General features: G+C 45.0%; 1 pseudogene; it reads left to right on the forward strand.

Annotated features, from left to right (window-relative positions):
• The first annotated feature begins 262 nt into the window (after positions 1-262).
• LOC141124372 (5S ribosomal RNA) lies at positions 263-381 on the forward strand (annotated as a pseudogene).
• Positions 382-13,949: the final 13,568 nt, after the last annotated feature.

Here is a 13,949-nt window from a genome sequence, read left to right on the forward strand (position 1 = left end):
AGAATGCATGATCGCCTAGATTTTGCATGGTTTGCATGGAGTTGTAGCTGTAATCTTTTACAGAGATTCAGGCTGCGTATGACTTATCCTCAGCCTAGACGGCCTCTGCCTCTGCCTCCTGCTTGGGTTATTTTTCTTAAAATTCCCATAAGCTTCTTGTAACTTTCCAAGTCCGTCATCACTACAAAGAGGTGTAGAACCTCCACAAAGTCCTCATGCAGGTGCTTGCTTATAAACTAGCCAAAGGCACAACTGCTGAGATGCCTACGGCCACATCACTGTGAAAGAGCCTGATCTCATCTGATCTCAGAGGCTAAGCAGGGTCAGGCCTGGTTAGTACGTGGATGGGAGACCACCTGGGAATACCAGGTGCTGTACACGGTTCTGTGCACATTGTTGCTAACACAAACAGCTAAACGCATGAGTGCGGGAGCACACGTCAAGCGGAGGATAAACTTCCTTTTTATCAGTCCACATATTTGCATTAATTACCTGAGTATTGGAATGTATAAAATGCATGTGACTGAACATGTAATATGTAACACATAGAGATACATTTTTTTTGCGGTTTGTGGTGGACTTACATAGTCGCATGTGCAGAAATGCCTAAAAATTGCATGAATGCCTAAAATCGCATAATTGCCTAAAAACGCATAAATGCCTGTTTGCGTAAAGATATGGGATTGCACAAGAGTGCTTGACTTCACAAGAGTCCTTGTTTGCCCAGGGATACCTGCTCACGCAGAAAGGCTTGTTATTCACAGAAATGCCTAAATCGCATAAGAATGCATGGATGCATAATGTTGCGGGATCACACAAGGATGTTTGACCTCACAGGAGTCCTTGATTACCCAAGGATACTTGGTCACCCGGAGAGGCTTGTTTTACAGAAGTCCCTAAAAGACGCATAGAGATGCTTGATTGCATAAAGATGCTGGTTGGCACAGGGGTGCTTGATCTCACAAGGGTCCTTGATTACGTAAGGATACTTGGTCACACGGAGAAGCTAATTTTTTCCAAAAGATGCTTAAATCGCATAAAGATGCTTGATTGCATAAAGATGCTGGATCGCACAAGGGTGCTTGATCACACAAGGTACTTGTCCGCACAGTAGTGCTTATAATGCGTAGAATGTTTGGTCGCATAAAAGATGCTGAATCGCATAAGAATCCATGATCGCCTAAGGTTGCATGATCACCTAGATGGTTGCATAACGAGGCATGTTAATTTAGCCTCCTTAATTATACAGGATTCCACCATTCGGAATTCTTGGCATCAATAGACATCAAAGATGCATATTTAGATGGGCCAATATTTCCCGCTCACCAAAGATTTCTAAGGTTTGCGGTGGATCAGTGCCACATTCAATTTGTGGCCCTACCTTTTGGTCTTGCTACCGCTCCTCGAGTGTTTACAAAAATTCTAGCTGTGCCCCTGGCAAATCTAAGGGCTCAGGGCATAACAGTGACAGCTTATCTGGACGATTTGCTACTCATAGAGCAGTCCATAGCACGCCTAAGCCACAGTGTGCTCAGCACGGTAAGGTACTTAGAGTACCTAGGTTGGGTCCTCAACCTAGAAAAATCTTCCTTGCAGCCTCTAAAAAGGCTGGAGTATTTGGGCATGGTCATAGACACAGTCCAAAGCAGAGTGTTTTTACCCGGATCAAAAGCCAAGGCCATAAAGATTTTGGTCCGGGTAGTCATAGCAAGGAGAAATCCCTCCATTCGACTTTGTATGAGACTACTAGGGAAAATGGTTGCCTCTTTCTAGGCTGTTCCTTACGCCCAGTCTCACTCAAGGCCTTTACAGAGCAGCATCCTCTCTGCCTGAAACAGGAGGGTTCAAGCCTTGGATCTTCCAATGTGCCTATCCCCAGGGCAGTGGCGGCCCGTCCATAGGGGGCGCCTGGGCGCCGCCCCCCCCCCCCCCCCCCTCCAGGCAGCAAAAAAAAAAAAAAAAGTCAAAAAAAAAAAAAAAAATAATAATTTTTTTAATACTGGCCCTTTAAAAAAAAAAAAAAAAAAAAAAAGGAAAAAAAAGGTCCTTAAGTGCACTGTGTTCGGACGCCGGAAACAGTGCGATGCCGGACACAGTGCACTTATAGGAAGCGCCACGTCTATGCAATCATGAGATTGCAGACGTGGCGCTGCATTTGCGGGCGTTTAGCCCGCCTTGGGGCGTTTTCTGAAGCGCCGAGTAGCTTCCGCTCAGCCATAGCAATACATACTACAGGCGCCGGGCGGAAGCTACTTGGCACTTCAGATTTGATTGACATCTGCCCTGAGGCAGATGTCACTTCCTGGTTCTCTCTCTCATTGCGCCCGAGAGAGGAAGCAGGAAGAATGCTGCTGCCAGTGTGAGGAGAATCGGGGGGACACCTGCTGAGGGGGGGCTCTGGTGGGGGGCTCTGATGGGGACAACTGCTGTGGGGGGTTCTGATGGGGACAACTGCTGTGGGGGGTTCTGATGGGGACAACTGCTGTGGGGGGCTCTGATGGGGACAACTGCTGTGGGGGGTTCTGATGGGGACAACTGCTGTGGGGGGTTCTGATGGGGACAACTGCTGTGGGGGGCTCTGATGGGGACAACTGCTGTGGGGGACTCTGATGGGGACAACTGCTGTGGGGGGTTCTGATGGGGACAACTGCTGTGGGGGGCTCTGATAGGGACAACTGCTGTGGGGGGCTCTGATGGGGACAATTGCTGTGGGGGGCTCTGATGGGGACAACTGCTGTGGGGGGCTCTGATGGGGACAACTGCTGTGGGGGGTTCTGATGGGGACAACTGCTGTGGGGGGCTCTGATGGGGACAACTGCTGTGGGGGGCTCTGATGGGGACAACTGCTGTGGGGGGCTCTGATGGGGACACCCTGCTGTGGGGGGCTCTGATGGGGACACCTGCTGTGGGGGGACTCTGATGGGGGACACCTGCTGTGGGGGACTCTGATGGGGACAACTGCTGTGGGGGGCTCTGATGGGGACAACTGCTGTGGGGGGCTCTGATGGGGACACCTGCTGTGGGGGGTTCTGATGGGGACAACTGCTGTGGGGGGCTCTGATGGGGACAACTGCTGTGGGGGGCTCTGATGGGGACAACTGCTGTGGGGGGCTCTGATGGGGACAACTGCTGTGGGGGGACTCTGATGGGGACACCCTGCTATGGGGGGACTCTGATGGGGACACCTGCTCTTGGGGGACTCTGATGGGGACACCTGCTGTGGGGGACTCTGATGGGGACACCTTCTGTGGGGGGGCTCTGATGGGGGACACCTGCTGTGGGGGGGACTCTGATGGGGGACACCTGCTGTGGGGGGACACCTGCTGTGGGGGGACTCTGATGGGGGACACCTGCTGTGGGGGGGACTCTGATGGGGGACACCTGCTGTGGGGGGGACACTGATGGGGGACACCTGCTGTGGGGGGGACTCTGATGGGGGACACCTGCTGTGGGGGGGACTCTGATGGGGGACACCTGCTGTGGGGGGGACTCTGATGGGGGACACCTGCTGTGGGGGGGACTCTGATGGGGGACACCTGCTGTAGGGGGGACTCTGATGGGGGACACCTGCTGTGGGGGGGACTCTGATGGGGACACCTGCTGTGGGGGGACTCTGATGGGGGACACCTGCTGTGGGGGGGACTCTGATGGGGGACACCTGCTGTGGGGGGACTCTGATGGGGACACCTGCTGTGGGGGGACTCTGATGGGGACACCTGCTGTGGGGGGATTCTGATGGAGACACCCTGCTGTGGGGGACACCTGCTGTGGGGGGCTCTGATGGGGACACATGCTGTGGGGGGACACTGATGGCAACTCTGATGTAAGGGGACAGAGGCTGCATTTTGGGGGGGGGGCAGAGGCTGCATTTGGGGGGGGGACAGAGGCTGCATTTGATGTGACAGAGGCTGCATTTGATGAGACAGAGGCTGCATTTGATGTGACAGAGGCTGCATTTGATGTGACACAGGCTGCATGTAAGAAGGGACTGCTGGGGACACCTGATGGCATCTGGTGACAGGCGACGTGGCTAGTGACACACTCGGGGCTCCCACTGATTCTGCATTATGGTGAGTTGAACGATTTCATTTTATATTACAATGTAATAATAGTAATAATGAGCTTCAATCATCCTGACACCATAACAACCATGGTGCCGGGATGATTGAAGCGCTAACACCAGGTGTTTGGAGTATCTTTATCTGCTGATTGTTAAACTTTGTAGAATACACATTTCTTTTGTTGTGTAGGATCTAGGCCTGCTGTCCCTCTCTCCCTCGCCCTCTCCCTCCATCCCTCGTTCATCTCAGACGCTAACCACACCACCTTAGAGCCACGCCCACTATTTCGCTGAAACCACGCCCATTTCCATCAAGTGGGAGGGGTCAAAAAGGTAGGGCGGGGTCTGGCGCCCCCCCATCCTAAAACTTCACCAGCCGCCACTGCCCCAGGGGTACGCCAGAGCCTCATTTGGTGGTTGCTGACCAAGAATCTTCTAAAGGAAAATCCTTTTTTTCCAGTTACTTGGAAGGTCGTAACCACAGATGCCAGCCTAATAGCCTAAAAGCAGTTCTGGAAGAAGCTTCCACCCAGGGAAGATGGTCCAGAGCCGAAGGGCTCTTGCCCATCAACATTCTGAAAATTCAGGCAATTCATCTAGCCCTCAAGGCCTGGACTTTCAGACTACAGGGTCATCCTGTCCGGATACAGTCCGACAATGCCACAGAAGTGGCTTATATCTATCACCAAGGGGGCACCAGAAGTCTGGATTCCCCCAAAAAAAGAAAGAGGTTAATCATATTTTTTTCTGGGCAGAAAGGCATATTCCTTGCCTGTCTTTATTCCAGGGGTGGAAAATTGGCAGGTGTTTTTTCTAAACTGCCAGCAGCTGTGTCCAGAAGAATGGTCTCTACACCCTGACATATTTCAGGCCATATGTCAAAATTGGGGTACCTGGGATGTAGACCTTTTCGCGTCCAGGATCAGCAAGAAATTGGACAGCTTTGTGACAAGAACAAGGGATCTGCTAGCACAAGGGTCAGATGCCTTAACGATTCCATGGGATCGGTACTCTCTGATCTATGCTTTTCCTCCAATTCCGCGGTTCCTTCGGAGGGTCAAAAGGGAAGCAAAGTCGATCATTCCGGTGGCCCCGACTTGGCCCAGACGACCTTGATATGCAGAGATCATAAAGATGGCAATAGGAAGACCTTGGGTTCTTCCACTGCGCCCAGATGTACTCTCACAAGGTCCAATATTCCATCTTGCCTTACGAAGTCTGAATTTGACAGTTTGGCTGCTGAGACCCACATTCTGAAGGGTTGTGGGCTCTCGGGGTCAGTCCTTTCCATTCTGGTTAATGCTAGGAAGCCAGCCTCCAGGCTCATCTACTACAGAATCTGGAAGGCATATGTTTCCTGGTGTGAACCCAGGGGGTGGCATCCTAGAAAGTATGCCATCAGCAGGATTCTTGCCTTTCTTCAATTAGGCATAGAAATGAGGCTGGCTTTGAGCACTATGAAGGTCCAAATCTCGGCCTTGTCAGTATTCTTTCAGGGGCCACTTGCCTCACATTCCCTGGTCCGGGCCTTTGTTCGGGGGGCGCTACGCTTGGATCCGCCAGTCAAACCTCCTGTGTGCCCATGGGATCTGAATTTGGTTTTGTCCGCCTTGCAGGAACAACCTTTTGAACCATTGCCCCAGGCTTCTTTCGTTTTTTTGACAAAGAAGTTGGTCTTTTTGGTAGCCAGCCATATCCTCAGCTAGGAGGGTATTGGAATTAGCAGCTCTTTCTTGTAAAGAGCCATATTTGATTATTCACGTGTTGCGTCCTCACCCGACTTTTTTACCTAAGGTGGTTTCAGGATTCCATCTAAATCAGGATATGTGGCCCTACCGTCCTTTTTTTCCGGATCCGCAGTCCACGGAAGAAGAGTTGTTATACTCTTTAGATGTTGTAAGAGCAGTCAGTATATATCTGCAGGCAACAGCCTAGATACGAAAGACTGATTGTCTATTTATTCTGCCAGAAGGCCCCAAAAAAGGCCAGGCAGTGTAGAAATCCACTATTTCTAGATGGATTCGACAAGTTGTTATTCAGGCTTATGATATAAAAAAGAAGATTCCTCCTTTTCAGGTTAAAGCACACTCAACTAGAGCAGTCTGTGCTTCTTGGGCAGTGCATCACCAGGCCTCCATGGCTCAGATCTGCAAGGCTGCAACTTGGTCTTCAGTCCATATACTCACTAGATGCTATCAGGTGGATGTAAGAGGGCATGAGGATGCCGCCTTCAGACGCAGTGTACTGCAGGCAGCAGTATAGTTCCTCTGGTCTGTTGGCGGTCTATGTTTCTGATCTGTGTCTCCCTCCCCTCAATTTGGGCATTGCTGTAGGACATCCCACTAATTAAGGCTCTGTGTCCCGTGTACTTATTGCTTTGCTATAAAACTGAGGTACTCTCTATATGGGAGGGGTTATATAGGGAAGGAACACACCCTGTAATTAGGGTTACCAGTGTCCAATCACCTGATGGTGACTATCTAACCCACTAAGTAATTAAGGCTCTGTGTTTCCGTGATGCATTCCCAAGAAAAAGATTTTACAGGTAAGCTGTATTTAAAAAATCCTTTTTTTAGGCATATCGGTAACAGAAAGAAGATATACTATGGCCATATTTGGTTGATGGCATTGATTTGTTTAACTCACCTCTTACATTTAGCGTCTGAGATCGGACCTGTCATTTGCAATTATTGCAGTAACGGGTTCAGACATGCAAATTGGTCAGCTGTTATTTTACTTTTGGTAATTTGTACCATCGTTTGTTGTAATTGATGAAGATCTGCATTGCTGGACTATTTTTTTTTTAAAGAAAGCGTGGTGTGTTAATATACTATTTACTTTGTTTTCTTGTAAATAAGTAGGAGTTCCCTGGAAAGGTAACCCCCCCCCCCCCCCCATGTTCAGGGCACATGGCCTGGTATAGTTCAGCAGGGGGCTGCATGCTCATTCCCCCTTCTCCTGCCCTGGCAGGTTGCATGCTGGAATAAGGGCATTTTCTTGTTTTTCTTGTGTGTGTGGGGTTCCCCCTAAAAGCTATACCAAGGATTTAGTACGTATTTCTAGGAGAAACCAATATAATTTTTTGTGTAGGGTCCCCCATTAACCTTCACAGCTGCTTTGTATACAAAAATTCATACTAGGTCTTGCTCTATGTAGTCTGTTAGTGACATAACTGAAAGATTGGTGGGTAAGGTATGTCTCTTTGCTTATGACAGAAAGGTGCGTACTGGGTTGGATATTCCTGGAAGTGGTTGTAACACTGGAACATGATTTGGCTTTGCAGGAAGATAAGCCAAACAGTGGAAACTGCAGTTCAACATTTATAAATGCAAAAAAAATGTGTGAGGAAAGCAAACAGAATTATGGGGTGCATCACTGAGGGGATCACTAGTAGGTGGAAGGAAGTCCTGATTGCCCTATATACTGTATATATATTTATATATATATATATATATATATATATATATATATATATATATATATACACACACAGACATATACCTAATTTAGGTAGCCCTCATTTCTAATATTGTGTTCATTTTGAGACCTCTTTAAAAAAAAAAAAGCTATTAACAAGATAAAATAAATCCAGAGATGTGTAACAAAAGGTCTAAAGCTTTGTACACACGATCGGATTTTCCGACGGGAAATGTGTGATGACAGGCTGTTGGTGGAAAATCCGACCGTGTGTATGCTCCATCGGACAATTGTTGTCGGATTCTCCGAGCGTGTGTACACAAGTCCGTTGGACAAAAGTCCAAAGTACAAACACGCATGCTCGGAAGCAAGGACAAGCCAGAAACGGTTGGTCTTGTAAACTAGCATTCGTAATGGAGAATTAACATGAAATATCGAAATGCAGCGCACATTCTTTTCTTCTTTAATGGGATAATAATGAAGCTGCTTTGCTGGTAATACTGATGGAGTTATTGCAAACACATTTTCAAAGGCTTTTTTTTTCCAGTGATATCAAAAATAATATTATGTTTTTTTTTTTTGTTTTTTGTTTTTTATTTGGGCAAGTTACCACAACACCATTATCCCGTAGTTTTTAAGAGCAAAGATACAATTATGTTGGTGTCCCTTGTCAATTTTACATTGTAATTTTTAAAATGTAACTGTCTACTCCCAAACTGTCATTTGAAGTAAAACACATAGCCAAGTATTATTCTACACAATTTTTTTATTGTGCGTTTAAAAAAAGAAAACAAATACAATTAGACATGCTATCTGCCAATAGAACTTAACCAAAAAGTTCATTCTATGCATCCAAAAATATAGAAAATATACAAAATCAAATCATTATTCAACCAAAAAAATAATGTCAAAGCAATAACTCCAAGACCAATAATAAATAACACGTTATCTCCTGGTTGACGAACAGCCGTTCAGAAACGAACTGAAAAGCGAGAAATGAAAAGCGTGAAATGAAAAGCGCTTAGTGAAAAGCGCGAATCAACACTTACCAAACTTCTACTAACACGAAATTAGCAGAAGGAGCCCAAAGGGTGGCACTAAAGAGCTGAAAAACCATGTAGTACGTCACTACGTTCATGATTGTTGGCCAACAATGTGTATGCAAGACAAGTTTGGGCCAAAGTCCACGGTTTTGTTGGTGGAAAATCCAATCGTGTGTACGAGGCATAAGGCATAAAACATATCAACAACCCTAATACCAGCATGCCTTACCCCCTTCTTTTTTTTTTCGACCTTCAGTGCTATGATAGTTTATGTCATTTTTGAGACAGTTAGAGCTTTCTTTTAGGTTTTACTATATAAGCCCTGGTTCACACCAGCGTGGCTTTGAAATCAAAGCCGCGGATCAGTTTGATTTGCAACTCTGATTTCATTGCAGCTTGTAACTTCACTTAACAGAAATCTATGCAAGTCGCAATGAAATCAGAAAAAAAGTAGGGCAGGAGCCTTTTTCAAGGTCCCTGCAACATGAGTTGCTGCAATTTGAACGGTTCCATTGCCAGCAATGGGGTGCGACTTGTCATGAGATTTGGTACTGTCAAATTGCATGAAAAATTTCCCCAGTGTGAAACAGGACTAATTAAGGAAAAAGACTAAACATTTTGAAAAACAAAAACTGTTTCCCTTAATTTCTGTTATAAAACATATCAATAAAATATCAGGACATTCCCTTACATTATCTGTCAAGCAATTTGTATTTCTGTCCAGAGATTTAAACAGCCATTCTAGACAGCACAGCCTCTCCTTATATCAGCATGTTCTGTGTCAGAAAATGTTCATGCAGGAAACCTGATAGACCCCTAGTGCAGCCCCTTTCTTTTCCAATCTAAGGGCCCTTTCACAGCTCTGTAAGTTTTTCAGATGGATCCAGACTAAACCACAATGTATGTCTATGGGTGGGCAGATGTAAATGAACATATGTCTGTTTACATTCGCTTACATCTGAGTCCGTTTTAAGCCTAGTACACACTAGTAGTTTTTTTGTCATTCACTCAGCAGGGCTGAATGGAAAAAAAAACTGACAGCTCAGGAGGAGGAGCCGCTGTACTAACTATTTGATGTTAGTACAGCAATCTCCTCTGCTGTTTTATTGTGTTCTAAAAGGGGGACTGCCCCCCGCCAGAGCCCTCCGGTTAGCGCTCCCAGCCATTGGCTGCCAATTGGCAAACCTTTTTCAGCCATGCCCCTTCAACAGAAGCTGGTCGGTCCGACCAGCTTCTGTCGGACTGACTGCAGTATACACAAGCCGAATGTCGGCCGGTTTCTATTGAATCAGCCGATGCCAACCAACATTCAGCCCGTCTGTAATAGGCTTTAGTCTGCAGAAAAAAATAGAAGAGGGCTACATCTAATCGCAGTGATCACAAGTAGTAAACACTGGCTGTGATCAGCAACCAGCCCTTCCCCTTCTTTTCAAAATAGCTCTGTCTGTGTGAGAGGAAGGAAGGTTGCTTCTGATACCCATAGGTGGAAACTTCCTGGAATTTAGATCCAGCTGCCAGGTTATTTCTGGAATGACTCCAATCCCCCTGGGGGGATTTAAAAAGTGTGCTTGAGCTCATTCTTGCTGTGCTGCCTGTCCAAGTGATGCTCTACTGTAGAGAAGAAGGAAAGGACTCAGTGGAGAGGGAAGAAGGAAAGTGGGATACAGATGGGGTCAGTAACGTTGTGGCTGAGAGAACACAGTGCAGGATCCGGTGCCTAGCGTAGTCCGATTCCCAGTGTGTGAAACAAGTCTCAGATGAGCACTGAAGGCTGAGCAGACAGGCAATCCAATACAAGTTTACTTGAAAAAACTCCTTTTATGTTGTGATTGCTGTCTGTCTGCTTATATCTGCTATCTGCTTACCTTGGTCTAAATGTATAAAGACAGTAAGAGTATTTTTTCATTTATATAGTAAAAAAAATATAAAACCCAGTGGCTACCTAAAGAAAGATCTATCAGTCTCAGAAAATGATATCAAACTCATCTAGGTACACTAATGCATGAAAGAGTAATTGTCAGTCAAACTATCACAGTACTGAAAACATAAAAATTGTGTGGAAAGGAAGGGGGTGCAACATGTTGGTACTGAGGTGATTAAAGTGATTGTAAAGTCTCATTGTTTTTTCTATAAAAATAACAAACATGTTATACTTACCTGCTCTGTGCAGTGGATTTGCACAGAGCAGCCTGGATTCTCCTCCTCTCGTGTGCCTCTTCTGTGCTCCTGGCCCCTCCCTCCTGTCGAGTGCCCCCACAGCAAGCATCTTGCTATGGGGTCACCCAAGCCGAGCTAAATGGACACACAGAGCTGCGGTTTGGCCCCGCCCCTGCTCTCCTGATTGGCTAACTGACTTTGACAGCAGCGGGAGCCAATGGTGCCGCTCCTGTGTCTCAGCCAATCAGGAGGGAGAGACATGGCTGGACAGAGATGGGACTCAGGTATTGGGGGCTGCACACAGAAGAATGCATTAGAAAAGAATATAATGCTATAAGATAAAAAACCTTCTGCCTTTACAACCACTTTAATAAATACATAACTGTATTAAGTAAGATTTTGTTATAACTGCCTGGAGTTCAATTTTCGGTTAGAAATTTTGTTAGTTATGCACCAAATCTGAGTTGTACAAGTTGAACATGTAGGATAATAGATCTTTGCTCAGCCATTAAAGTAGAAGTCCGGTCTAAATCTAATATAATCCTAAACCTGCTCCTACCCCCATTCTAAGTCCTATACTAACTAGCCTGTAGAGCGGGATATGCAATTAGCGGACCTCCAGTTGTTGCAAAACTACAAGTCCCATCATGCCTCTGCCTCTGGGTTTCATGCTTGTTGCTGCCAGAGTCTTGCTATGCCTCATGTGACTTGTAGTTCTGCAACAGCTGGAGGTCCGCTAATTGCATATCCCTTCTGTAGAGGAAATATGCTAACACTTACCTATTTCCTGGGTGCTTTGGTCTGGTCACGAGATCTCCCCAGCAGCCAGCTTCAGGGGAAAGGAGGGGTTGTTGACAACAGCTGCAATGCCTGGGGGTTTACGTTACCCATAGGCAGAGCACCCAGGGAATAGGCAAGTACTCAAATCTTTTCTCTAAAGGCTAGTTAATATAAGACTTAAAAATGGGGGTTGGAGCAGTTTTAAGATTAGATTTAGGTTTAGAACAGACTTTTATTTGAAAGTGTTAAGTAGAAGCTCTATTATTTAAGAATGACAAAAGCTTGCTTTTGTATGATTGTATGATTGCTTGCAAAACAGAATAATTTATACAAATACAATAAGGGATCTATAAGTGTTTTCACACAAGAGTTACACAAGTTTCACCCCAAATTCACTAATTATATTTAATTGGAAAAGATGTGCGAATCCTGGGTGAAAGTTGTGTGGAAACATTTAGAAATAGACCCTAAGTGTTCTTGAAAGACAAAGGCAACAGATTTCCAATGGTACTGTAGAAATTAGTTTGCTATGTTTTTTTTTTTAAACTTGTTTGAATGAGATTTCATTTTTGTAAGGTTTCTGGTTGTAAAACAAATGTCAAACACATAACAGCGATGGCATCCACTAGTATGTTGTTGGCGCCCAATGGTGTCTTGTGACACGTCAGCAGCCCCAAACAAGGTAGGGGTCCTTGACAATCTCTTTGAATTTGCTGAATACTCCTCTATTTATGTCTGAAAAATGTGGGTGTCCTTTCAACGAGCCTCCTTGCCAACACCATCCAGCAATTCAGTGCTATGCATGACTTTTCTTTTATTCCAACATCCAAAACTAATGACTTCCAAGATAGGAACCTGATTATGGAACTTTTTCCCTATCAGCAGCAATACTGTCCTTAGAGTAGAGTAACCCTTTCACTCCAGCACGATCCTGAGAGCTGGTATTCCAAACTCTGCTGGGAAACCTATGCTTCCGGGAGTGTCTATCTGCTATGTCCCCTGCAGCTTTCAGTGTTCCTTCCTCTGACCTCCACATCATTACTGTCTACTGTAGTGATGTGGAGGTTAGCAGAAAAGAAGAACCCTGGAAATTGATACACCTGGAAGTGTTGGTTTCCCTACGGACTCTGGATCATAGGGATGTTTTGGTAGGTATTTACCTTCTTGTTTTACAAGTAACATGGCTTCTAATAATTAATTTTCATGACAGGGTCACCAGAAGAGAAGTCACTGGATCAACCACTGGAAGAAGATGCCACTTCCTGTATGTAGCATAGGCTACAACAATAAATTACAGATTCACCATCAGCCACACAGGTGGCATCTGCATAATTCATAATCCCATTATTAGAGTTCTTCTTTAAAGATTGAGCTGTGTAGTCTGTGGTTGATTTGCTGCTGAGTGAAGGCAAGTGCATTTTTGGGCTGGAGTGATATGGAGATTTGCTGACTTAGTTGTAAAGTGCTGATTAGGTTTAGCAGCTAGATAACCCTGCCTATGCACTGCATCATTTCAACAGCTAGGAAGTACATATGAGAGGATTTACTATTAAGGTCACTGAAAGCAATAAAAAGACAAACCTAACTAACCCCACCCTAAACAATAAGAAAAAAACCTGGGTTAGAGTTTCACTTTAAACATATTTGTACATGCATGCCAGTTATAAAGCTATTCTGACTTTTTGTTTACTTTAAACATCATTAACTCTGCAAATGTCATCAGTTCTTGTTTTACAATTAAATCCTATAATGAGAGCCGCTAGGCACAGATGTGAACAGATGAGAACATTTGTGACAAATGTTAACATTCTGTTTACTACTAATGTACATGGCATAGCGATGCCTGAAGAGCAGAGCTACTCCTACAAGCCATGAGCCCCTCCTTGTGGACACAAACCTCTACTGCGCAGCACTCTGTAAGATACAGTATATCAATTGTAAGTAACCTCAGTGAAAAAGATGATAAATGTAGTTACTCCTGAATGCAAATTGAAATTCATTTAATAAGGTACAAAATGATCAAATCATTGTTTTCCTGTGTAAAATAACTGTTCTAATTTTTTTAATTAATATAACAGGACTGCATAGATCATGCTTTGATACTTTTGATAAGGTAAGTATGGGATTAAAGTTAGTGGTAGGGTCAAAAGAGTATTGATTTATGGTGTGGTTGGATTGAAACATATGTAAACGAAATCACTGAAATGTTATATACACTTTAACATGTTATTTTGTTACAACGTCATTTCAAAAGTAATTTCCAATATTTTTTTAGTCTGAAACTTTCATTGAAATAATACCTTGTCATCCTGCCATGAAAGACCTTATTCAGGCATTTCTTGTTATAGGTGTGACAACACGATATCTCTGTCTCCCATTTGTGCTCTTGCATTGCCACTCTGCAGTGTGGGGTAGGGGGGTTGGCACTAAAGAGTAGATTTGATCTAATTCCTGAAGTTCAGCTTCAACAAGCAGGAAAGGAGCTTTAAACA

This window comes from Aquarana catesbeiana, linkage group LG01 (genome assembly GCF_042186555.1).
Source record: "Aquarana catesbeiana isolate 2022-GZ linkage group LG01, ASM4218655v1, whole genome shotgun sequence".
Classification (NCBI taxonomy): Eukaryota; Metazoa; Chordata; class Amphibia; order Anura; family Ranidae; genus Aquarana; species Aquarana catesbeiana.